General features: G+C 41.9%; 1 protein-coding gene across 1 annotated transcript in view; it reads right to left on the bottom strand.

Moving 5' to 3' along the window:
- The window catches only part of MYO9A (myosin IXA), a 165,339-nt gene extending 141,144 nt beyond the window's left edge, over positions 1-24,195 (bottom strand). Inside the window, exon 1 of the mRNA XM_030457120.1 lies at positions 24,121-24,195. The gene's annotated coding sequence lies outside the window, so the exon portion shown is untranslated. The remainder of the gene's footprint in view (positions 1-24,120) is intronic.
- Between the last annotated feature and the right edge of the window lie 16 nt (positions 24,196-24,211).

Below are 24,211 nucleotides of genomic sequence, written 5' to 3'. Positions count from 1 at the left end.
CTCAAACTGTGTACATCATTCTCAAAGACTGTGTGGTTGCCCACACTGTGTGTAACCTACAACAGGTTGTAAGCATTTTTTTAAGCTGCTCCTAAGCTCACCAACCTCTCCTGTGGCTTGAGACATTGTAAAGTCACTCTTAAGGCATTTTTTCTTCTCTTTTTCATTTTTACTCATCACTTTAAGTAACCCTATCAGCTTCTTGTCTGTCCTCTTCTATATTAAAGGAAGTTCCTCTCCTCCTAGCAGCTGGAAGATGGGCAAGGATGCTACTACAGTCTTGCTTATGCATCTCATGTGGACATCTGCCAGCTTCTACAAGACCTTTTAGATTAGAGAAAATGTAAGTGGAAAGCAAAAGAAAACCCAAAACACCCTAAAAAAAAAAAAAAAAAAAAACCAAAACCAGAAAAACACTCTTACAACATTAATTGTTCCTAGAAGCTGCTGCAAACTGTTCTGATGAACCAGGAACTATATTAGGATGTGAATAATAACATGATCACCTACCCTCCCCCTTGAGGTCAAAGCACCTTCAGTGCTGGGAATGAATCAGCACCCAAAGTGAACAAAGGTCTTGTCTGCAAGACTCCATCTTTGCCGGCTGAAGATGCTACTGCAGGCATAGACAGGGGCAAAATAGAATAAAATTTAAAAATAGGGACTACCAAAGGGCTCGGTGAGGTCTTGTGACTGACACAACTGAATGGAAGAAATTATTTCCATCTCTGCTTCCACCACAGCATTTCTGCATGACACTGGGAGATCCAAAAGAGCTGTGCAAACAAAACCTTGCCTTTGACTGTTCCTCTTCCATGAGCTCCTGATGTGAGGCACTGCTTCTTGATTTCTGGAAGCACTGTCATTGTCCCAAGACATTCACCCTATGCATATGGAGCAGCAGTGTTGGTAAAGTATTAAAATAATCAGCTTTTTCCATAGTACTCACTGAGCAACCAGCACAATTCTCTGTGTCCCACTGTTTTATTCATGAAATGACACTGTAGTGAGCAAAGATGCAAGAAAAACTCTGCAAACTCAGAAAAAAGCCAACATAATTTAAAGCTTCATTCTGACAAACGAGTGGTAAATGAAGCCTGTGTCCAGCACCATGCCCTCCAGCTGCTCCCTTGGCTTTTTTTGCCAGAGATAAAAAAGAAATAGTAACACAAAAGAACTTTTTACCAACTTAAGTCTAGCCTCGAGCATCGTCATCTGACAGAGTATCCCTCAGCAATAAAGCAATTCTGTTCACAGAATAATATCACTGCCAAAATATCTGATTTTCCAACTTTGCTGGTTGGATTTGCTCTGTACAGGTGTATGGGGTCCAGGTCTAGAAACCCAACTGGAATCACATCTGCAGTTGATATCCTGAAAGCATAGGTCACTGTCAAACACCACACTAATACAAGCACAGAGAAGAGCCAGCTAGTAGGCATGCAGCTCTATGAACCCTAAATGGACACAAGATTCCCATTATCTCACAAAGCACACACCAAGCTATTTGAAGATTTTTTTTTTTTTTCAGTCAAAAATTTCACATACAGAACCTAAAAAAAAAACAACCAGCACTTACAACAAAAATCTTTCCAAACCTGTTAAAAGCAAAGGATAAGAAGTGTTAGATCAGAGACACACTGCCAAGGGCTACAAGAGGCGCTCCCACTGAGAAGCATCTCGACAGCCCCAAAATAAATACAGAAAATACCTCATTCAGAGCCCAGGAATTACACTAGTGTTAAGGACAAGATGCTCCTATCCTAAAGAGCTCAAAAGTTTCAGAGAACAAAACCCAGGGAAATTCAGGCACCCTTCCCCTCCTAATGCAGCCCTGAGATAGGAGAAACCTGACTCCTGCTGCACCAAAATGATGCACCTGGAAGGACGGAGCAACAGCAGCACTCCAGGAACACTTACAGCTCCAACAAGCATTACCTTTGAAATAATTACTGAGCAAGAAGATATTGGCTTTTCCTGAAGCAGTAAGTTTCCACAACCACACTGCACAAGTACCTAAATGCCGCTGGACTGGATGTTAGAAGATGTCTGAAGATCAGGGAAACAAGTGGCAGCTTATTTTTAAAAATTACATTTTTATATGCTATTATCAAGAAATAATTTCTCACATTGCCATTTCATAGTAATGTAGGAGTATTCTGAATATTGACATATATCAACATAGACTAATGTATCAGTATGATCCTCTAGAAAGGATCTTGCTGGGCTACAGAACCATGTTGTCCAGCAGATCCTCAGCATGGAGGTCTCCTTCTCCAGGAAACTCAAGCAACTTCCAGCACAAACCAAGACAAACCAATGCTTCTTGGTTTTGCTTATCATGGAGCCCTCACATGCATGAAAATAAACATTCAACCACTTGGAAAGTGATAATACCTGTGCTGTATTTCAATTAAAAAAGAAAAAGAAAAACGGAAAAAAAAAATTCTTTAACAATGTCAACACATATACTTTTAAATACTGAGTTAAATAATACCTTGATAATTTCAGATGCTTTTTCTGCAGTCTCAAGAACTTTTAAGTTACTACAGCTTAGCTGTTAAGTAAAATATAAGTGCAATAGTGCTAGGAGAAGATATAACAATACAGTAACTGATGTCCTCTCTTTCCTCATTTTATGGAGCTCTATGGATGGCAACCAGCAGGGAGAAAGGGATGACAGTAAAACCTCACAGAGAGCTCTTTTTGGCAAACAATCTGCTTCAAATAAAATTTCCTAATGTTCCCAAAGCAATTTTATTACATTTCAGAAAAAGTATTACCAATAAGTCACAGTGACTTATCCACACAAAAACCTGAGCTTTTGCTTCTGCCAAAAAGACATTTCCAACTTTCCTACTGATAGGATCTGTACTTCTCAAGATGAAATGAAGGATAAAAAGCAACTCTGGCTGGCCAAAAGCCAAATACAATTTTTTAACACTTAAAAAAAACACCTTAAAGCACACCTTTTAACGGATGAGAGTTTAAAACAGCTAATTCTCCAGTCTTCCTGGTCTGCCTCATGTCCTTTAAGCAACACTACAATGCAGCTTCTCTCAAGCATCTGAACAGGAACTGAGTTCATTTTGGAAGTCTTAGAGTACCATACACACCAACCCCTGCAATACTGGCATGTGTCAACCGTGAGGTTTTCTACTATAACTCATTTCCAAAACACAAATCACCAAGGCTTCCACACAAGCCCATTCTTGTTGTTTTTGTTCCTTAAAAGAAGGTGATCCTCAATGAACTGCAAAATGCATGCAAGTTTTGTCCTATGGCTTGCCACTTCTGCTTGCACCTCCTTCCCATTTTCCATCTGCAGATGAAATCATTTCCCCAAAGTGAATCCTCTTTTCTGCAATAAATGAAAGTCATCCCTCAGCAGCAAGAACTGCAGTAACAAAAAAGCTCATTACTAGATTCAGACTCATATTAAGTAGGAGATGATGCCTTGTACTATTCATCTTCTCTCAAAGTTCAGCATCCAGAACAGTTGAGTGTAATGCTTAATCTGTGTAATTTAGAAACTGGATCAGTACAGCCAGAGCAAACAGGGAGCTTCCAACTCCTTTAAGCTGCGTATGTAAAACTCCTGTAAAATTAATGTTTCATTTCAGTGCAGGACTACGCCAACCAGAAAGCATCCTCCTGCTGCCCAGCTATGCAGATTCCAGGTACCCAACCCCATCATCCATAGACTGCAAGCTGATGCACAACTGGGAGCAGTCAATACATCCTCTATTCAGCCCAGACAGCACAAAGAGCAGATCTTAAAGCCTTCAGAAATGTGCCATCAAACATCAAAGAGAAAGCAACAGTAAATTCCTAATGCCAGATCTGTTTGGTTACCTGGAAAAAAAATAACAACAAAAACCCCCAAAACAAAGAAAAAACCCAAAAACTCAAACAACACAAACACCAAACACAATGAATCATGTTTTAAAGAGGATTTCCAGCAACTAGCTTATGAACAAAATAAGTCTTTTTTTTCTCTAAAGACCATATTTGTAAAACATATTCATCCCACAGATTATGATAATTTACAAGCAAGGGCACAAACAGGGGACTGCATTTAAACTAACCACAAAACAATACATTCAATAGGAAAATGAAGCTGTCAGGTAAGTGCCACAACAGAGGAGGGGCTTTTAAACTTGAAGAGTGTTGTAAATCAGGACATGAAACAAAAAAGAAAGGTTTCTTACAAGCCAAGAAGTACTGAAAAATGCCTTGAATTATAAATGACAGCTTCCCTAAAAATAGCTATTGTCAGCTACCTGAAAACACAAGCTTTGTAGTTCTTTGAAAACATTAATATCTGAAAGAGAAGCAAAAGAAAAAAGGGAAAGCTACCCAAGTATTTCATAATGCATGGCATCAAACTAGTTCAAGGCTGATGCATCACTAATTAATATTGATAGTCTAAAACTGAAGGGACAGCTTGTTGAAATACCACCTATATTAATTATATATTAAATATTCTACCACTGTGAGCACAGTTAACTACTTTTAGCCCATATCTCCACAACGCAGCCCATATCTCCTATCTCTTTTAGCCCATATCTATTTTTGCCCATTTAGCCTCAACAGGGAAAGCTTCCTGTGCAATACTTAGTTATGCCCAAATCTGCACCTTATTCCTGAATCCTGTGGCTGCAGCTCTCACAAGGACACAGAGCTGCAATCAATGGCTATTTTAATTGCTCATGATATACCTGAAAGAAGCTATGGATTTCATGTGGAGGACTAAAAAAACTAACAGCTATCCTGGCATCCCTCTGAAGACTTTTAATAGGGAAAGGCAAGAACTGGACAGACCAAGGGGATGAGTTTCTTTTGAGGAATTAGAGACACTTCTAACAAACAGAGGTGCAACATGGCAACATGGAGAAAGTTTCTGCCTTTGCTGCTTGTCTAGGAGCAGAAATACAGGAGGCAATCAAGCTGCATTTTGAAAAATGAATGTGAGACAATAATTAATTCACTAACTAGGTTTCTATCCTCTGCAGGATGCAAGGTACCATTACCAAGACCCAGTTCTTGTTTTCTCAGTTAAAACAAGCACTGGAATGTCATGGAAAAGACTGGTTTATTAAAAAAGAAAAAAAAGAAAAAAGCAGCAAAAGAAGGAATTACCATGTATGCATGGCCAAGAGCTACAGATGGTTGGTTAGAGATCAGTGCTACTGTCAAAACACAACCTGTATGCAAGACAAATGCTTGACCAAGCAAGGACTGGACCTTCTGATGGGTCTACAGGAACTACAAGTTCTGGTGGAGGTAAATTCAGCTTTTCCTTAAGATCAATCTACTGCTTTTTTTGTGACCAAAGTCTGCAGAAATTCAGCAACATTCAGAGACTGGACCCAGGGAATTGCTGCAGCCAATAAGAAAGCCACATGCCATAATTCAACTTTTTAACACAAAACGAGTAGTAAATGATGAGGTGTCTACAACACAGACTGTGACAGAGCCCACTGCTGCAATAAGCACCTATTTTAGGGTGCCTCTGATATACTCTGGGCTATTTAAATCTGGTTTATGGGGGTTCATCCACCTTTGGCTAATTGTTCATCACCAATAAAGATTAAGAAGAAAACATCCTAACTTCCTAACCTGCCAAGCAGGTAACTCCATATGGCCACCCAGCCTGATGCAGAACAAGCAGCACCTACAGAAAAAGATTAAGATGACACCAGGGGACAAAGACATAGAGGAGTTTTGCATTTTATTTTAATCTTCCCAGTTTTGGGCAAAAGCTAGAGCAACACAGCAGCTCAGATCAATTTCATTCTTGCTCTCAAATGAAAGCTTCTACCTGAGGCAGCCAAGCTAGGGCTTGAAACAAAGTAAGGTAGAGGAAGAATATAACTGTTGAGTAAATGAAACTCAATACCACACTGTGGAAAATACTTAGAAAACAAAATATCAATATATTAGCCCAATAAGTAAGAGTAAAGCTGATCAAGGTAACAGCCAGAATCTCTTTATATTCTCTGAAAAAAAACCCATCTTGTCTGGAGGTTGGATATTTGGTTTCTTTGGCGATCAAACAACAAAAAATAGAAACATTCACAAGACTGGTAGTAGAACAATTTCCACGCTTCAGTGGGCACAAATTAAAACCAAGCAGTTTCAATTCAAGCTAACACAATGTATCTGCTTTTCCTCTTCCGTTCAGTGTCTTGAACTTCCACGCGTCTTCCCTGCTTTTAAGAACTATTTTTTCATCCAAAATAAGAGGTGGAGGGTGAGCTTCCCATTTCTTTCCATTGGCAGGCATGATTTTTCATTGGAATAGAACACCAGCATGAAAAAGATAATCTGATTCAACCAATCCTCTCAAAGGAAAGACTAAACAAGTGGAATACAGTCAGTCCTTGAGCACACAGTGCAGTCTGCACCATTAGAGATCAAGCACCCTTGGGTGGTTTAACAAATTAAGATGAGAGATTGCAGCACCAATGTATTAACCATCTCACTGACTCCATATCCCAAGTAGAAACAATATGGGGAAAAGTGGTTTTAAGCCAGGTCAGCAAAATAGCTGCTTTAACATCTGTTTGTGAACGCACTGCAGCCCAGCTCAGAGAGCAGCTCTGGTGTCTGCCCTCACTGCAGTCAGCAGAGAATCAGACTGAGCCAGCCAGGGTTCGCTCTGAGGGGTGCCAAATGCAATAGGAGACAAATCTCTCTCCCACATCATATATTCATTTCCTGTGAAACCTGCTATTAATCTAAAGAATCCCCCAGGATATTTTGGGTTAAAACACTTCAAAGATGATTCTTCTAATTATTCAATGACTATCAGCTTCAGTTGCAGGCTTATTCCAGAGAAAGTCATCAGGTCCTCTCACCTTTTACTTCCCACCATATGCCAACCTGTCTCTCCCAATTTTTCTTTTCCAAGTGTCCTAGAAGAGGCGTTTGGTACAGCAAGCAAGGTCCTCATAACATTCACCTGTTTCTGGAGGGGATCTTTCATTTGATCTGACCCCCAGAAAGAAATTATTTCCAGCAGCAGACCACAGTTTGTAAAATGTTGTCCCACCTCTTAATACTGTTTCAGGTATTTAGAATATCAGGGTATAGTGATATGAAACATGAGCACACGGTACCATTTATTAAGACTGTGAGTCCATCCAGAAGCAAACCAGTGTCACCCCCTATCAAACCTCCTTAATGTCACACCTTGGAGCAGAAACAGAGCAGGACAAGTATTTGGTATATAACACGACACCAGGCTGGCATCTCTGCCCTTGGAAAGGGACAGGATGCAGCCAAGGTCGGCCCTGTGTTATCTGGAGAACCTGAAATGCAATGCTGATTGTAGCTGAACAGGCTCAGATAACACTACTGGTTTAATTTCTACCTTTTATTTACATGAAGGACAACGGAGACAGGAATGCCACGATACTCAGAGCTAAGTGGTTTTCTACCAGGTCATTATAACCTCAAAAATATACAGCATGAAGCTGTATATACAGCTATATATACAGAATGAAGCACTGGCCATAAACGAGAAACCATGCTTTTTTCCACTTTAAAATATGATGAAAGATCACAAACCTCTCCCTAGAGTCACCAGACCACAAACACAAAAGCACCTTCCAAAATCCCACTTACAAAGTCACATGGTTTATTTTCCTCAAGTTATTACTTTTTTTTTTTTTCTTCATATTCAGCAAAACTGCAAATATTTCAGCTGAAATATTTTCAGCCTTGGGCAAGCACCTTGTCTATCTTTTTCACACATAAAGGATTTATTTCAACAAAGTCAACATACCTAGAAGCTTCTTGAAAATTGTTTTATTTAAAGCAGAATTGAGGTGAGAGGGACCATAAACCACTTTAACCCAATGCTTTCAGATTACTACAAATCATTCAGCTGGCACAAGGCCAGCACAACTCTCCAAAGCAGAAAAAGAGGTCGGGTAAATCCAATAATGAGTATTTAAAAAGACAAGTCAACAAAATTAGTACAATTTTCTTGCTGGAGGCAAAGCAAGGTCCTTATGGAATGGCGGACACACACAAACACAGGGGATCCAGCAATAAAATAAAAAATAATTTTAAAAAAAGAAGATTTAATTTATTGGGTTTTACAATTACTTGCACCTCATTTCACAGGCAGAATTAGAAACATTAGGACAGCAGTGCTGGCCACAACAGGCAAGTGCCCGGGGCCACAAAACACAACAAGCCATCCTCTGCCTTCCATGCCACCTCCCAGCTCTCATCAAGCACACAACACCATAGTACAGGGAGCTCTCAAGATAAGCTGTCACTAGGAACACTGTCTGAAGAAGGTGTGGGTGTGTTACTCCTGCAAATTTAAAACCACAAAGGAAAAAGAAAAATAAGAAAAATAATTGCAAATGAACAAAAACGGAAATTGAGAGACACACTGATCTCACAGAAAGGTTTTTAGGAGTGATCCAAGTTGATCTGATGAGTGCCAACCCAATCACCACAAATGTTCAGAGAGGACTGAAATAGATCTTGTATCTTTATTTTGCTGACATTTACACAGAGGGTTTTTTTGTTTGTTTGTCTGTTTTAAAAGACAAAACAATACCAAAAGTTTTTCTTTCTGTTCATAATGGTCCCATCCCTGCATCCCTCTCCTTTAAAATGTTGACCCTATACAAACTCTACCTATACTGGATGCACAGGACTTTCAGACCATGACTTGGATCAGAAACATGAGATTTTGCTGACTTTTCAGGATAGAAAACTTCCTTCCTACCTTCTCCTCTCTTTCCATCCTCAGCACAAAAATCACTTTTGACAAAAAAATGCATTTTACCCAGTTTAGGACTGTTGTACTTACCAGTACCTGAGCTGCATGCAGACAGTAATCTAAAATCTTCTAGCCATGCAAGGGCATGGGTAATTTTTAAGCTGTTACTATTTGGGGCCTGACACACCTGGAAAACAATGTGTATTCTTAGTTGTCCTCACTGAAATTCAATTCAAGCCTCATAGAATTTCTGCTTTCCTTGAGCTTTTGCAATCATAAAAACATTAAAATTTGAATTAAAAATCCAAACCCTAAAGAATTGTGGGTGAGGAAGAGGAAATTTCCCAGCCTCAACTTACCATATAATCTAACTGAATTTTTCTCCTCCAAACTTCAAAGGACAACCTCTTCACCTCCAACACAAACCACTTAAAATAAACTATATTTGTTTAAAGAAAGAAGGTTTCCAAGTATTTAGATGGTGTTAAATGTCAGCTTCAGTATGATTTAGGCAAATTAGCCAACCATCAGCAGCAGCTTGTAATTGCAGCAGAGTTTATTCTTCAGGTACCCATCATAATTTGTCTGATAGGAAAAAAATTACATCCTTCCCAAAAGAGATTGAGCTTTCTCCAGGTACATAATTCAGTTTTATAATCTACATTTACAGCTAGCCACGGTCATATAAGCAGGAAAGAGCATACTTTGCCTCAATCCTTTAAATTCACTGCAGTACTGACAGCTACTGCGTGAACTCCTACCTTCCTCAAAAACTGATGTTTGAGAAGCAATGGTTTAGAAACTGATCTTCAAGGAAACATTCCAGTAGAGAGCTAGGGGGTTAATAAGTCCAAGAAACACCAGGGTGATTGCACTATCTCCTTGTCCTCACAACTGAAGTGCCATTCTCCCTAGCCCTGCTGAAAGACAACAGGAGATCGCACCTTCAGGAAACCCAAGTCATCTCAGAGCTTCTCTGAGAGTGTCTTCCTCTGCTACCCGGAAAAAAACAGTACATAGTGGCATCCTTAGGAGAGAATAAAATATCTAAACATCATTTTCCCTCCAGAACACCCTAGAGAACATATGGTATGGAAATGAAAGTGCCTCAAATCTATTAACTTGGCTGCGTGATGAGATCAACAGACGGGAGCGTGAAAAAAAATGTTTAAGAACACAGTCGGTGTAGGATCACACAACTAAAGCACATTCATCATCCAGATAATGTAATGACACTAGGAAATGAGCTAAGTAAAGCCAAGATTGAAGTTTCACTTTCTGAAGTGCATGTGTTTGGCTCCTATCACTCTGAACCTCATCATTTAGCCATGCTGGGTTTCATTTTGGATGCAAAAATGCAAGAACATAAATCAAAAACGTTTCTTTGACAAGCAGCCATGAAAAACAGGCTTTTAATTTGTTTTTATCAACAAATAACCTGGACCTCAGCAGGATCTTGCCACAGGCCTCCACGTGAGTATGCAATGGATGACATCCCATTTCAGGTTGACACTTACTGGTTCACCAGGTTTTGAGGTTTTTGGGGGGAGAGTGTCCACCTTCAGGAGGGGAAGTGAAACCAGCTGTTTTTTCACTGAAGCAGATGAGAAACACTGGATCAAGCCAAGTATATCAAGGGGGACAGCATGTTCCTGAAGAGGAGGGAACATCCTCTGTTTCATTCCTCCCCTGGGATCGTCTGGTCATCACCTACTGTGATGGGAAATGAGGAAACCCAAACTTGAGGTGGGCTCATAAGGGAACGAGCCAACTCATCCACTGAAAACATTTCTAGGGATGCCAAGTACTTTTTTTCCATTTCATACACCAACAGTAGAAACTATATAAAACTCTGGCTGAACACATCCCTTGGGACTCAGGTACTCTGACTTGGAATCAAGCAGGTGGCTTGACTCAAAAATTACTCCAAGTGGAGCCTCCATCACACCAATCACCAGAAATCCTGGTCAGCTGAGAGGCCTACAAAGCAACTGATAGGGAAATTCTGGGAAAATTGCAAAGGAGAGCGTACATCAGCTTGCTTGTCTTCTTTATGCCTACAGACTCTAGTCATCAGCTCAGTTTTAAGGTGGATAACACAGGCAGAAGGTTACTAGACCAAGACCAACCAGAAGATGTTAGGAAGTTTTAGTCTCTTGAGTTCTGCTGACAAACATCTGGAGAAGCACAAATGAGAGGAAAACCACGCAAGGCCTGGACACACAGGTCTGTGTGTGCGCCACAACCAGAGAAAACAGAAGCACCATTACATGCCAACACGAAGAATATCCCCACTTCAGACCAGACAAAGGTTTTATCTGCAATGGCCACAATCTGCCTCTGGTCCTCATCCTCCTCCTCACCAGGTCACTGGACCACGTAGGCGCTGAGGGAACAGGCTGCCCTGGGCTGACGCAGGAGCTGCCCACAGACACTGGATTCTTTATGCATTTTCTGCATGCACGCCGTAGGCAGCCCCAGAAATACCATCCACGTGGAGAAGTATTTTATTTCTGTGACAGAGAAGAAGCTGTCCAGCTAAATCCAGCTTTGTTTGAGGGCAGGAGTGTCCACTCTCTGCAACAGGGGTAATTAAGGAATGCTGATAAGTGTGTTTTCTGTGCATAAATAACTTACGTTCAAGCTCAACCACTTTATCTCAGAGAAGGATAAAGCCCTTGGTGGCAATGCCCCAATATTTGCCTACTCGCTTATCAGACAGGAGCTTTATTCCAAAGGCTAATTCAAGCAGAGATTAGATTTCACGTATGAAGGAATGGACAATAGCATCAGATATTCTTCAAACACCAGCAAGTAAGATTAATGAGTGTGCTGCTGCTGTGGGTTTTCACCTTGGCCATGACTTAAGCAAAAAACAAACTCACCCCCAGTACCTCCAAACTCATCTTCCAAATGTTTCATCATATTTAATTGCGTAGACATCACTTCTCTCAGCCAAAAGCAACTAAAAGTAGTCTGCAAGCCACTGATTTCCTGAAAAGAGGGTTAACTGAGAATAATAGGCAATTAGGAAAAAATTAAAGCTGGGGATAATATTTTGATGAGGCTGACACACTGTAAGGGGGGGAGGGGAAATCTTAAACACAGCACTGAGCATGATCAGAAATCTAAACGCATGCAGAATTAAACAAAATTATAAAAATCATTAACACAGACCTAACAATTATCTTCTTCAGCACACCTGCCTACAGAAAGCCACTTTCCATGCTTGGGTAAAGTTTTCAGATGTAACTACCTAAAATTTTAGTTAGAAATAGAGCCTTGCAAATAGCAATACCTTGCAATTAAGTGCTCTCGGATGAAGGATTAATTCAAAACCTGATTAGCCCATTAACTTGCCAAATACAGTGAAATTTCACTTGCTCCAACTCTTATCAGCAGTTGTGCTGACAGGTCAGAGACACAAGAAAAATAAACTCAGCATTCTTCAAAAGAAAAAAGTAAGTAGGAACTCTCATTTTAAAATGTCCTAAATTGTCACAAAATGTTGCACAACAAAAAGAGAAGGGAATCCATAGACTCAGCAACACCAGCTGAAACAAAACTGCTTAAATACACATATAAATATAATAGCAGCCCTCCAGAACTCCAGAAATTGCACAATAAAGATGCAAAAGGAAGTGACAGAAAAACTGTAACAGCTCTGTGCTACAGACTCTGTCATGCACAAGAAATAACCAAGAAGTGGGCAAAGAAAAGAAACATGTATGAGATGTGGCAGAAGCAGTAGAACCAGAGTGAAATGGTATTTAAACTTGCATTATTTAAATAAAAATTGAAAGGGATGAATCCAACAGAAACCGAGGGGGGGAGGGGGAAGGTAAAACACCCTTCTCATGCACTTATCTCACCTGGTAGAACAGCTTTGCTTGTATCAGGGGAAAGACAATCTTTTCATGCCCCAGCCTGCCAGGACTTTGCAGCAAAAATCATTCTTTTTATACGACTGTCCTGCTCTTCTTTTGCATCCTAACACATCCTTACTGAATTAACTTTGCATTTTTTATCTGTACCTCTAAGGCTCTTCCTCGTGTATAACTTAAGATCGCTATCAGGTTGATTCCACTGCCAGCTCAGGATGCAGATCTCCATTTCTAACCCATTAAGAAAAAAAAGAAAAAAAAAAAACCAAAACAAAACACAACGCACCCCTTTCATGATTATCCAAGACTCTCCCTTCACACATTTAAAAAAGGCAGCCTCTAAATATTTATAGATCCTTTTCATATTCTCTCAAGCTTTTTTCTCCCTCACACAACACCTACAAAACAGAAAAATCCCACAGCACACAGCCAAGACCCTGCATTAACCTGATGTATTTGTTGCCATTGATAGATCCTGTGGATCCATCTGAAAGCACCAAGTTGCTGGCAACACCTGGGGAACTCTGGCATTACACTGAATGAATAGAAGCAGCCTACAAATACTATATAATACTGTAAATGAATATTAGAAGAAAAAAAAACCATTGACAACACTCATCAGTTGAAGAAACTCCCTAAAAACAGGAGTAGAGCTCACATAGAGGAGATCTGTGCACCAAGTCACTGGTGACATGCACTGCAGACTGATGTCCCCTCCTAGGCCCAGCTGTGCCTTTCCCCAGTGATGGCACCCACCCTGAACACTTTCTGGTGGAACTGCTCATGCTTCAAACACCTTCAACAAGTTTAACCAAAAATTAGGGAGAAGCATTTATACTGTTAGTTTTAGCAGGAGGAGAAGAGGGCAGGAGCATATGCTGGCACTGCAGCTCTAAGCAAAGTGCACCTCTGCCTGTATCCTTGGCAAAAAGAAAACTAAAAATTCCCTTTCCAGCCTGAGAATTTCCTAACTGAGAGACTAAAAATCCCATTAAAAGAACTAGAGAGTGAAAAAAACCTGTTCTGATGACTGCATTGATCCTAAAGGACCTTTTCCAGCACATTCCCCACTTGGGCAAAACCCTTTGGACAGTTATACGTCTTGCTCACAGCAGCAAGAAGAAACCCTTCTCACCCTCAGGATGAATTAATCCAGTTTATCATTAATTCTCTTGAGAGCTGGGTGCATCTGGCCATCGTCCATGCAACAAGAGATTCCAGGACCAGAAAAACAGCCTTCACTCAAGGAAGATCCTGGTTCAGCTCTGGTTTGAAAGCATCATCTGCTCCTTTGATGCCCTGCCAGAAGTGGCCTCCAGCGAGGAAGCCCGGGGTGAGTCACGCTGCCGGCAGAAGGAACTTGCCAATCTGGACTGAAAAACACAGATGAAATTTGGGATTTTTCTCCCTGCTCTGCCATCTCCACTTCTGCACAGAGATCCTGGGGTAATGGCATGCTGCCAGGCAGGCAGGACAGTGAGGGAAAAGCAAAAGCACAAAGCAGAAATAGGGAGAGTCTGCCAAGCACGGCTTTTTTTCCCCAAAAGGAGAAAAACAGAAATAAGGGGGTGTTGAGGGACTAAAAGATCATCAGGTGAAAATGCAAAATAAAAGCCTTTTTTTCTTAGTGGCCTGCATGATTTTCAGTCAGCATAAGGGTTTGTTGCTCTCCTCTGCACCTGCAGAGGTAAAAGTCAAAAGCTCGCGCTGCTTCTGCATTGCCTCTTTAAATACTGTGTCCTGTAATCTGAGTAAGTTAACAGAAAAATCCAGAAAAAAAACCAACCACACCACAAATAACCTACTTTTAAACCCAGAAAATAGCCTCGACAAAAGAGTTCAGCCCCAGCTTCCTATGTAAGTATGGATAAAACATATCCAAAATGGATCCATATTACATTTACATACAGTGCAGTGAGCGAAGTAGTCTTTTTATTGAAATATAACATCTTGAGTAATAAAGACTTAAAAGTATCCCACAGTTCCTCTTCCATGGGAAATTCACTCTACTCAGTGGTCAGGAGAAAAACATTTCTTTACTTCATTCACATCCACAAGCTATTGCCATTAAAAAAAAAAAACAAATTAAAGAGGAAGACAAGCAGGAATCTGTCTTCAGTCTTTTTCAGTCAATTCTGCTCATAAAATTACTAATTCAATATGTTTTTTAATCAAGCTGAAACCCTAAAACATTGTAGCTACCGATCCTGTTCCACACCAGAAAATTTGAGCCTGTGCCTCTTCATTGTTGGTTTGTTGGGTTTCTGTTTTGCTTTGCTTTGCTTTAAAATCTCTCCAGTCCGACCACTAATTTAAAGGAAACTGTGCTGGATGCTCTAATTGACCCCGTTCTCTTCCTTCCCCAGTTTGTCTCTATAATTAGCCCTTGCTCAGTCCAGCAAAGGGAATCAGAAACAAGACCTTTCTGAGCCACACCCTGCAGACCACAGCAACTGACTCGTATTGTTTTTGTCAAAAAAAAAAAAAACAAAAAACACAACAACACGATCAAGTATGTATTCACCATTTTCAGGCATTTTGTCACGAGTGATGCAGCTAAACCAAAAGGCAATTTCACCTGCAACACTAATCCCCTGGGCAGACTTTGTAAGATGAGGAAAATACTCCTTTTCTTCACAATAATACACAGTTGCACAGCTGCCCACATTGAACTCGCCTACTCAGAGGGGAGGGGGCTTACACTGCTGCATACATCAACACATGAAAGTCAGAGAAAAATTCAGTCCCTTCACGCAGGCACCAGAAGAACCCACACCTTGTTTCTTGATAGAGGAAAAGGCATGTAGAGAATGAGGAAAGGAAGTGCATTAAAAAATAGTCTTATCAGGAAGCAAATGCCTCCAAAGAAAATTTATTTCCCCACTCACCTCTTCTACAATCTACCCGGTGACCAGAGTTGTGGTTATTTTTAGCATTTGGGGATAGAGGAAAGAAAAGAACACAAAAAACAAACACAACAAATAGACAAAAAAACCAATTTGGGTCCAAATTTGCAGACCTGCTGAGCACAGGAAGGTGCAGAACTAAGTAGCAAGTACACAGTGATGCCAGCAAAACCACATGGTGATGTCAAAGCCTACAGGTCTGACCTCTAACCTAGCCCTGACACACATCCTCCATGGCCCCACTTCTCCCAGCTCACCAGAGCATGTACCCCAAGAGGATATTTCTGTAGAAAGTGCCCATCAGGAGAAGCACCCCAAGAGGTCTACAAAGCACAATAGCGTGCACCAAGTCCCTAACTTACAATTTTCTGCTCAACTTTCACACTTGACGTTGAAGCTTTACAATTATTTTGCACCTCATGAAGCCTTTTTGTTTAAAAATAGTTGCATTTTTTGATTAATAATTAGTATTACCAGCTCAGATTGAAGTTCTCTTCAAATCCATCAGCGTATTATCTTGGTGTTTCAGAGCTCCAGCTCCTCAATGGACACAAATGCACATACTTCCATAACGAGCATGAATTTTGACATTTATACCTTTAGAAAATTAAGTGGCAGCTGGCAAGAGTCTCACCAACAACAGCAGCACCTGAACCTGTAATGATCTTTCACTTAAGAAAAACTATTCAAGTTTTTTGAATACTTGTCCCCTCCACCCCTTAAGAGCATACCTTAAAAGTATGTAGATTAATGCCCCCAGAAAATCTAGGGAACAGAAGAGAAAGTTGATCCAGTCCTACAGAAAAACCCAAGCACCTGGTTCAGCGCAGAGGAGTGCCCAGGCTTCTGCAAAAATAACTTATAACACAGAAAAAATGCGTTTTTAACATTCTAATTCCATCCCTGCAGTTCTGAATTTCAAATTTCTCTTTTTTTTTGCTTGAAAGAAAAGATATTCTCTCATAGATTTCATTTTTACTAAAAATAAACACGAGAGAAGACAGCAATCTCCTCACCACACAACTTGAACGCTAATTTTACCTTGAGTTTTGAGATGCCTTTTGCATGCAATTTAACATCATTGATATTTACTGCAGGAGATCTCACAGAGGTGCCATTTTCTAGACTACAACTGTGCGAGACTTCTTGTTCACCTTTTACTCCTCAAGTTGCATATCTTCCCAAACAAACCAAAACTAAAGCAGCATTCAAGCAGGACAGATGAGAAGTAAACCAGAGAAGGAAACCCCTTAAAAACCTAGCCAGCAAGCTCTGCAGACTCACACCTTCTTTCAAGAACAAAATATAGAATATTCAGGCAGGGTTTTTTTTCCCCTTGTTTCAGTTTTCAGATCTTACTTATTTCCAGCAAAGGCTTTTAGATGGGAGGATAAACAATACCCTAGACATGGACTTTGGTACTCACTTATTTCTCTGTTTCATTACCCTTATACATTTGCTGAAGTGCTTTGTATTTCTTTAATAGAAAGATACATTTTTATTTTCCCACATATTTGTTGTATTGCTCACCACAGTCCAACAGCAATGGCTCTCTAGTATTTAAATCCCATGAGCGGAGGGAAAGGAATAAAAACAGAACACATAACACAGCTAAACACAGAGATTTTTCTTTTGAAGACAGGCCTGCAGCTACCCTCCTGTTACTGAAAAAGGATTTGGGTCTGAAACAATACAAGAGACATCTCCACAGTCCAGCAGCAAAACCATGGAGCAAGAGACGGGCAACTGCTGCTCAGTCATCTTCCTTGCTGATGTATATCTGAGAGATACAGAATTCCAAGAAGGAATGTTACTACTGATATTTACTAATGCTAATAAATTCCTTAATTAAATCACTGCAGGTTGATGTGAAATTGCAAATGTATTTGGAGAAGCACAAGGATGCTTCAGAACTGGTCCTGTGCTTTGACAAGTCACCACGTGCTGGTGAAAGTCAAACAAGGTTAGGCAGAAAAAAAAGGGGGTTGTTTATAAAATCATACTTGGTTCTGCTTATTTCATCCTGCTCATAGCTTAGAAATACTCCTAAGATTCCTCCTTATCTGCTGCAGGCCCCTGAGACCTGACCTCTGCTCTGCATTGTCCTCCTATCTCCTCACTTACCTGCCAGGCAGGGTGAAGTGCCTCGGGATAAGATTATGGGAGGTGAGGGCGGCCGGGAGTGAGGCGGCTCTGCTGACACAGAGCACAGGCTCCTGCCTACACACATAATTCATCCACGGTCTCGCCGTGAAGGATGAAACCCGCAGCATGTGCCCTCCTTGCTGCTTACTGAGGTGGCTCAAACCCAGACTGAGTGGCCTGTCCACTGCATCCTTCTGCGAGCCCTGTATCTTTATGTTCTGGTGAAAAGCAGAAGAAAGAACAGCTCTGCTTTTAAACAATGTCTGTCCACGTCCCTCTTGGAGCAGGAGTTGTTCAGACATCCTTACCACATAATTATCCCTCGGTTACTGAGCAATCGGTGAATTAAAGAGCAGGGGCTGGCTCTCCTGCATTTATATTTCTCAAAGAAACCTCCAGAAAGGTCATTTACCAACACAACCTCCCTACTCCAAAACAAAGAAATACTCATTCTGAAATTTTAAACAGTTGGCTGACATAGTTTTAATCAAGTGCTATGTTTCTAATGATCTCCTGCATTCAGTTATTTATTTTTGCCTAATGGGACCACATTCCTCAACAATTAAATCATTTACTAATTCCTCCCAGGGAAGGTTGTCCTATGTGCCCAACAAGCGTAAACCAACCTAACAGTTCCTAGACAAGTGCTGCCCAACTGAAAATGACAATGGTTTTGAGAATTTTATTTCAGTCTATGTATTTATGCAAAGTATAAAAAGACATTCCACTAACAGATGTCTTCTAGAGTAAATATTTCTGGTTAACTTGTTTTAAGTTCATCCCTCAAAACCAAATGTGCAGACACTGATTACAAGAGAATTCTTGGTGGTCTATCAAAAAACATTCATGGTCTGGGGTGGTTTTAAAACTCAGGTTTTTCACAGATAAATTTGTGTGGGTTAGACACTCCACTTCCATCAGTGCCCCACTGTGACAGGATCATGTGCCTTTTTCAAGGTCATGCTTTACAACGAATAGAAGATCATAATAAAAATTTTCAGTAAAAAAACAAACAAAAAACAGCACAGGGGATGTCAGATTATCAGTGTTTGGTAGGTAAAAGCAGATACTAAGGAGGCAGCCAAAGGAGGAGAAACTCCACTACTGATTCAAGGTCATTTGGGGCCACACCAGAAGTGATTCAAGACGGAGAGATCAAGAACTAAGATTCTGATGTAGAAACCCATATTTTTTCCCCCTACTTTTACATTAATAAAGGTGGTAAACAAAACTACAGCAGATGAAAATCAGAATTCACATACCCATTATGGTCAGTTGGGTTTTCAAGAGATGGTTAATTATCAATACGTAAAAAACCACCAAATTCAGTATTTCTGTGCATTACAAGTGATGAATTTTAAAACACATTTTTCCTCTGCTACCTCATGCAATATCCAAGTATGCAGATCACTGCTTATTCTCCATGGGTTCTAGGAGATATGTGCAATAACTCCTATGAGATGCAGGATGGGAACCAAGATGATTTCTCCAAAAACAGATGAGCACCCAGTTTGAACCACAGAAGATGCCAGGGTTGGGAGGGTCTTATCCAGCTCTCCACTGGCCACTTTAGACTGACCTACACCTACAGCCAGCCTACTTCAACACCCACAGAAACCTTCTCTGGGACCTGAAGGAGACACCTTAAATGCACACCAGAAGCCAACAGAGAGATGAAGGAAGACCAGGGCAAAACTACATCCCCATCTTCCTTTAAATCAGACATGTAGCTGCAAAAAAAAGCAGTAATTCAGTAGCCACACAAAATGAAAGGTTGGACGAGATGCAGCCGAGCCTCCCAGGGTACTTATCACACATCAACAGCAAGATACAACCAAATGGACCCTATTGATGTTCTCGATGGAGGATGAAGAACTCTAGTTCAAAGGGTTCAAGGACACCCCAGTTTGTGGCAGTGGCACTCGCAGTGCACCACAGGCATTTCACTCTTAAGACTCATCTCCCTTGATGACCATGGGCTAGTCAGGAGCCTCAGCTCCATCTCTTCACTTGTCTCCCTAGAGAAACCCTAAAACAGGCTGAGGAAAAACACCAACAGAGCCCAAAACAGCAAATCAAGCCAAGAGAAGACTGGGGAGAATTCTCCAAGATAACCTTCAGAGAGGTCGGATCCTCTTTTAACAGAAGCTTGCTACTAGGTCAGCTTAATGAAATCACAGAAATGCAGCAGAAAGTGACAGTTTATCATGCTGGCAAGTGGAAGGATGCAACAAACATCCCTGAAAAAGGGCTGCCACGGATCACATTCATGTGGCCTTGTTCTCATTGGACATTTTCTACTCAGTACAGCCCAAAACACTCCTCTCCTCCTCTTGCAACCTGCAAACCACAGGTGAAAGACAACCAACATGAGACTTCTGAAGCTGAAAGGAACCAGGCCTGACCTTAGAGTTGGAACTGTTGGATGCAGGATTTTGGACAGTGACCTCCTGAGGTCCTTTCTGACCTAAACAATCATATAGTCCTCTATTAGCAAAAAGTAAAAAAAAAACCAAACAACTTACAAGAAGCATTAAACAACTTTAGCATTAAATAAAAAGCATTTGGGACAAACATGCTCTCACTTCATCTGTAAGACTTCTCTATAGGTACTCATTATAGGATTCCTCCCCACAGAAAAAAAATGCTCCCATGATGACTAATAGAGCTGCAACTCTTAAGAATACTTTAAAAACCAATACAAAAATGAGTCCATTTCTAAACTCAGTGTTCAGTATTCTTCCCTTCTGAATTTGGGTATTTTGTGAGCTCATACTGCTTGTTGAGTTCACTTTGAAATGCTCAGTTCCTAAGAGACAGAATTTAGGACATCAACAAAATCACAGGAGCAAAACATAGAACACACCATGGCATTTGACATGCAAACATTGCAGTAAGATTTCATGTTACAGAGTCACACAGAAAAAGCAGACTATTCCACCTCCTTCCTTTATTGCTATTATCTGGCAAGAGTTTCACCTGTTTGTTTTCTATATTCTCAATCCTGCTCACCTGTGCCTTCACCCATATACTCCAAGCCTATGGAAAAATTTGTCCTGAGGATCTCACCAGCTGCATTTCATGATTATCATTCAATCAGAATCCCAGACAGGTAACCTGAAAACAGGGCAGAATATTTCATCCAGCAGAAAGCCCAAACAATTCATATGCTTCTTCCCAGAGCAGGGAGCTACCCAGACACAACCAAAATCTCTGATGATAACTGCTTTTGTCCAAAGGAATGCTAGAGAAAGTCTACAATTTGCAAACTTAAGCCACAATCCTTAAATATTTGTGCTCACGTTTACTTTTTAGCCAGGAGAGAAAACCCGTTCACTGAAGAGGAAATTAAGCAAATGTAGGCATGCAGGACCCAAGTCTGAGAAAATGAGATGATCTTTTTAAGCTCAACACACACAAAAAAATTAAAAATAAACCTTCTAAAGCCAAAACCAGCACCCAGCCCGTCTTGGGGAGTTCAGACTCCAGGACCGGGCTGGGAGCTTCATAAAGTAAGTAACAAATGTGCCTTCAACCTCAGGGTGACATGACAGCAAAACAACTTGTTTAAGCCCAATGGGGCTCCCCCCCACAGACAGCAGTGACACCTTCATACTTGGAGTATTTCGCATGCAAGTGGGACTGCAATCCCACTTTATTTATAAACCAACGGGACACAGGAATTTCTGAAATCAAGTTAGACCAGCTAAGACACTTCAAGCAGCTCAATGACCTCGTTGTCCCCTCGATAAATGTATTTTTAAAAGGAATTACATACAAAAGCTGCACAGTGTGGAGTGAGAACTAGAATTCGGCACAATATGGCCATGCTACGTCCTTCCCAAACAGTTTTAGAAACTCTCAGATCACATTCACTTGCAGTGAGAGATTTTTAAGGCTTCAGGACTACATGGTATGCCTGGTCCCAAGGCTCTATCAGTAAACCCAAGTGGTCTTCCTTGACAACTGCCCAGTGACGCCAAGCTGCAACAGCAGTGGACGGACCTTTCCCATGCTCTCCCCTGTTGACTTGTGAGAGATGCAGAGGAGTGATCCATCCTTCCATGCAGAGCTGGACACCATCCTTCCAGACATCAAACGGTGCAATTAAGGCTTCTAGTACAGCCTTACCTCAGAATGGGCTAAGCCTGCACAGGTAATCTCGGGGCTCATGTTTCCCAAATACCTGACCTTGCATGCTTCACATTCTCAGAAGTTTTCTTGGAAATGTGACCACTAGCATCATCATAAACATCCTAGATAAAAATAATTCAGACATAAAGCATTTAGATGGTTACATTCTCCTGGCAAGGGATCCGAAAGGTTCATCAGTCTTAGTTTTAGGTGGCATAAGTAAGTGCTGCTGTTTGTAAAAGATATTGCAAGAACAGATGTCAAGTCAGCCATTTGATACCTTTTAATCTTAAAATGCAGCTACCCTGCTCCCCAAGAAAAGAAAAGGTAAAAATGCAAACTTTATAAATCATAACGGGGGCTGTGGATGCATAGAGGAAATAAATCTGAGGCACGTTTTGAAAAGCTGAGCCTACCAAAAAAAAAAAATACTTGATGTACCACTTCCAAGACAAAACATCTCTAAAGCCAGCCTGATTTACATACAGATTGCAATAAATGAATAAATATATACCTAAAGTTGCATCATTATTGATAGATCAGGAAACAACAGCTTATTAGTGGCATGCCAGGGCTGCTGAATTACCTCACGTAATGACAGCAGCTGCACCAACAGCTCCCAAAATGGTCCTGGGGATGAAAAATCAAGATCAGCAGCAAGAGTGAAGGCTGAGAGTCCTCATTAGGGAAAAATGCAAAGAAAAGCATCTTGATTTAATTCAAAAAGATTTTTTTGAAATGAGAAAAAACACAGAAATGGATGAGCTTGCTCTAAGACATAGAGAAAATCATGATCATCCCGTGACTCCAGGACGATGGGCTGAAGATACTCTTCAGCGATAAGGGAGCCTCTCTGCCCCCAGCTGCAGCTTGCTGGCGCCCGTGGTTAAGCTCAGCTCAACTCAATAAGGTCGTGCTTAAGCATTCACAGCCCATCACCACCACCACGTCCGTCTCGAAACGAGTGAGGAGAAGACAACACTCCCTTGTCACTGCCTAGCACTCCTCAAGGAAGAGACAGGAAAACGCTCAAGCCAGCCAGAAACCCATTTCTCCAACTAATAATCTATTCACAAAGCTATTTATTTAAGTGCTTAGTTATCAATTCAGCCAAACGCCGTGCTGCTTTTTCTCCCTGTAGCCGCGGTCTCCTTCCTCGGCCGCTACGTGATTATTTTTTTACACACCGATGGGCAGGGTAACTCGCACTGCAGCGAGGGACGTGAAAGCCATGATTTCTGCTGAGCTCACGCTCCCGACTTTATTAATTTCAGCTCGGTTTCAGGATGTGAAAACGTAAATAGAAGAGGAGGAAGCTGATCTATAAGCAGAAGGGCGGCAAAACGTACAGCTCTTAACTCAGGGCAGGTCCTACAGCCAGTCACGTCGGAGAAGATACATATAAATATATGTATATATCTTTATGTATGTATGGTTTCTTGGGTTGGTGGTTTTTGTTTGGGTTTTTGGGGGGGTGGGTGGTAGAGGTGTTTGGGCTATAAAGCAAAAGCGTTTCGGCTTTTTCCCCGACATTTAGGAAAATTCCAGAAAGAAATATCGACTGGATTATTAACCTTCGGCGGTGTAGCTCTAGCTCTATCAACGTCCGCTGTGCCGGGAAGCTGCAGCTGAGTCCAATTAAAAAGCAGAAATACCTCAAGCTGGTAGGGTGGGCATCGCTCCCTCGGGTAACGGGGCTGCTCCCGTGCCCGACACGACGGTACCGAACGTGCTCCGCTGCCGCCGCAGCGCCCATCGCCGCGCCCGGGGGGCTGTTCCCCCACCCGGGGCGAGGGCAGTGGGGGGTGCCGCAGCCGCCCCACCCGCTGGTGACACCGGGAACATTATAGGATACACAATCCCCTGTCTGTTTTTTTCACGCCTGTCGTGTTCGACCCAGCCCAAAATGGGTGTGAACGGCAGCGTACCGGCACCGGCGGGTGAAAAATCCCCTCAGCGTCCCCAGGCGAGGAGCAGCCCCCGGGCAGGACACGCCGCCCAGGAGCCGCCCCGCACCTTGCGCCCGCCGCCGCCCTCGGGGGTCGGTCACGCCTGGGGGGGACCACACCGGGGTGACTCGCCCTCCTCCGCCGAACAAAGGCTCCCGCCGGCCCCGCCGCGCCGAGGGGGCTCTCCTCAGACTAAGAGGGACGCGGCCACCTCGGCACCGCCCGCGCCCGCCGCCTCCGCCCCCCTCACACACATACACACCCCCGCACCCACCAAGAAGCCCCCTTCACCCCTTCCCCTTCTCCTTCCCCCTCCCCCTGGAGGACCCCGGACTCGCCGCGCCGCTGCTCACCTGGCTGCCGGGACGCGGCGCATCCCTCGATCGCCGCCGGCGGCTCTGAGGGGCGCGGCGCTGAGGGGAAGGGGCGGGAGGGGGGGGGGGG

This window comes from Calypte anna, chromosome 10 (assembly GCF_003957555.1).
Source record: "Calypte anna isolate BGI_N300 chromosome 10, bCalAnn1_v1.p, whole genome shotgun sequence".
NCBI lineage: Eukaryota > Metazoa > Chordata > Aves > Apodiformes > Trochilidae > Calypte > Calypte anna.
The sequence above is the reverse complement of the archived record's forward strand: the minus strand, read 5'-3'. Positions and strand labels throughout refer to the sequence as shown.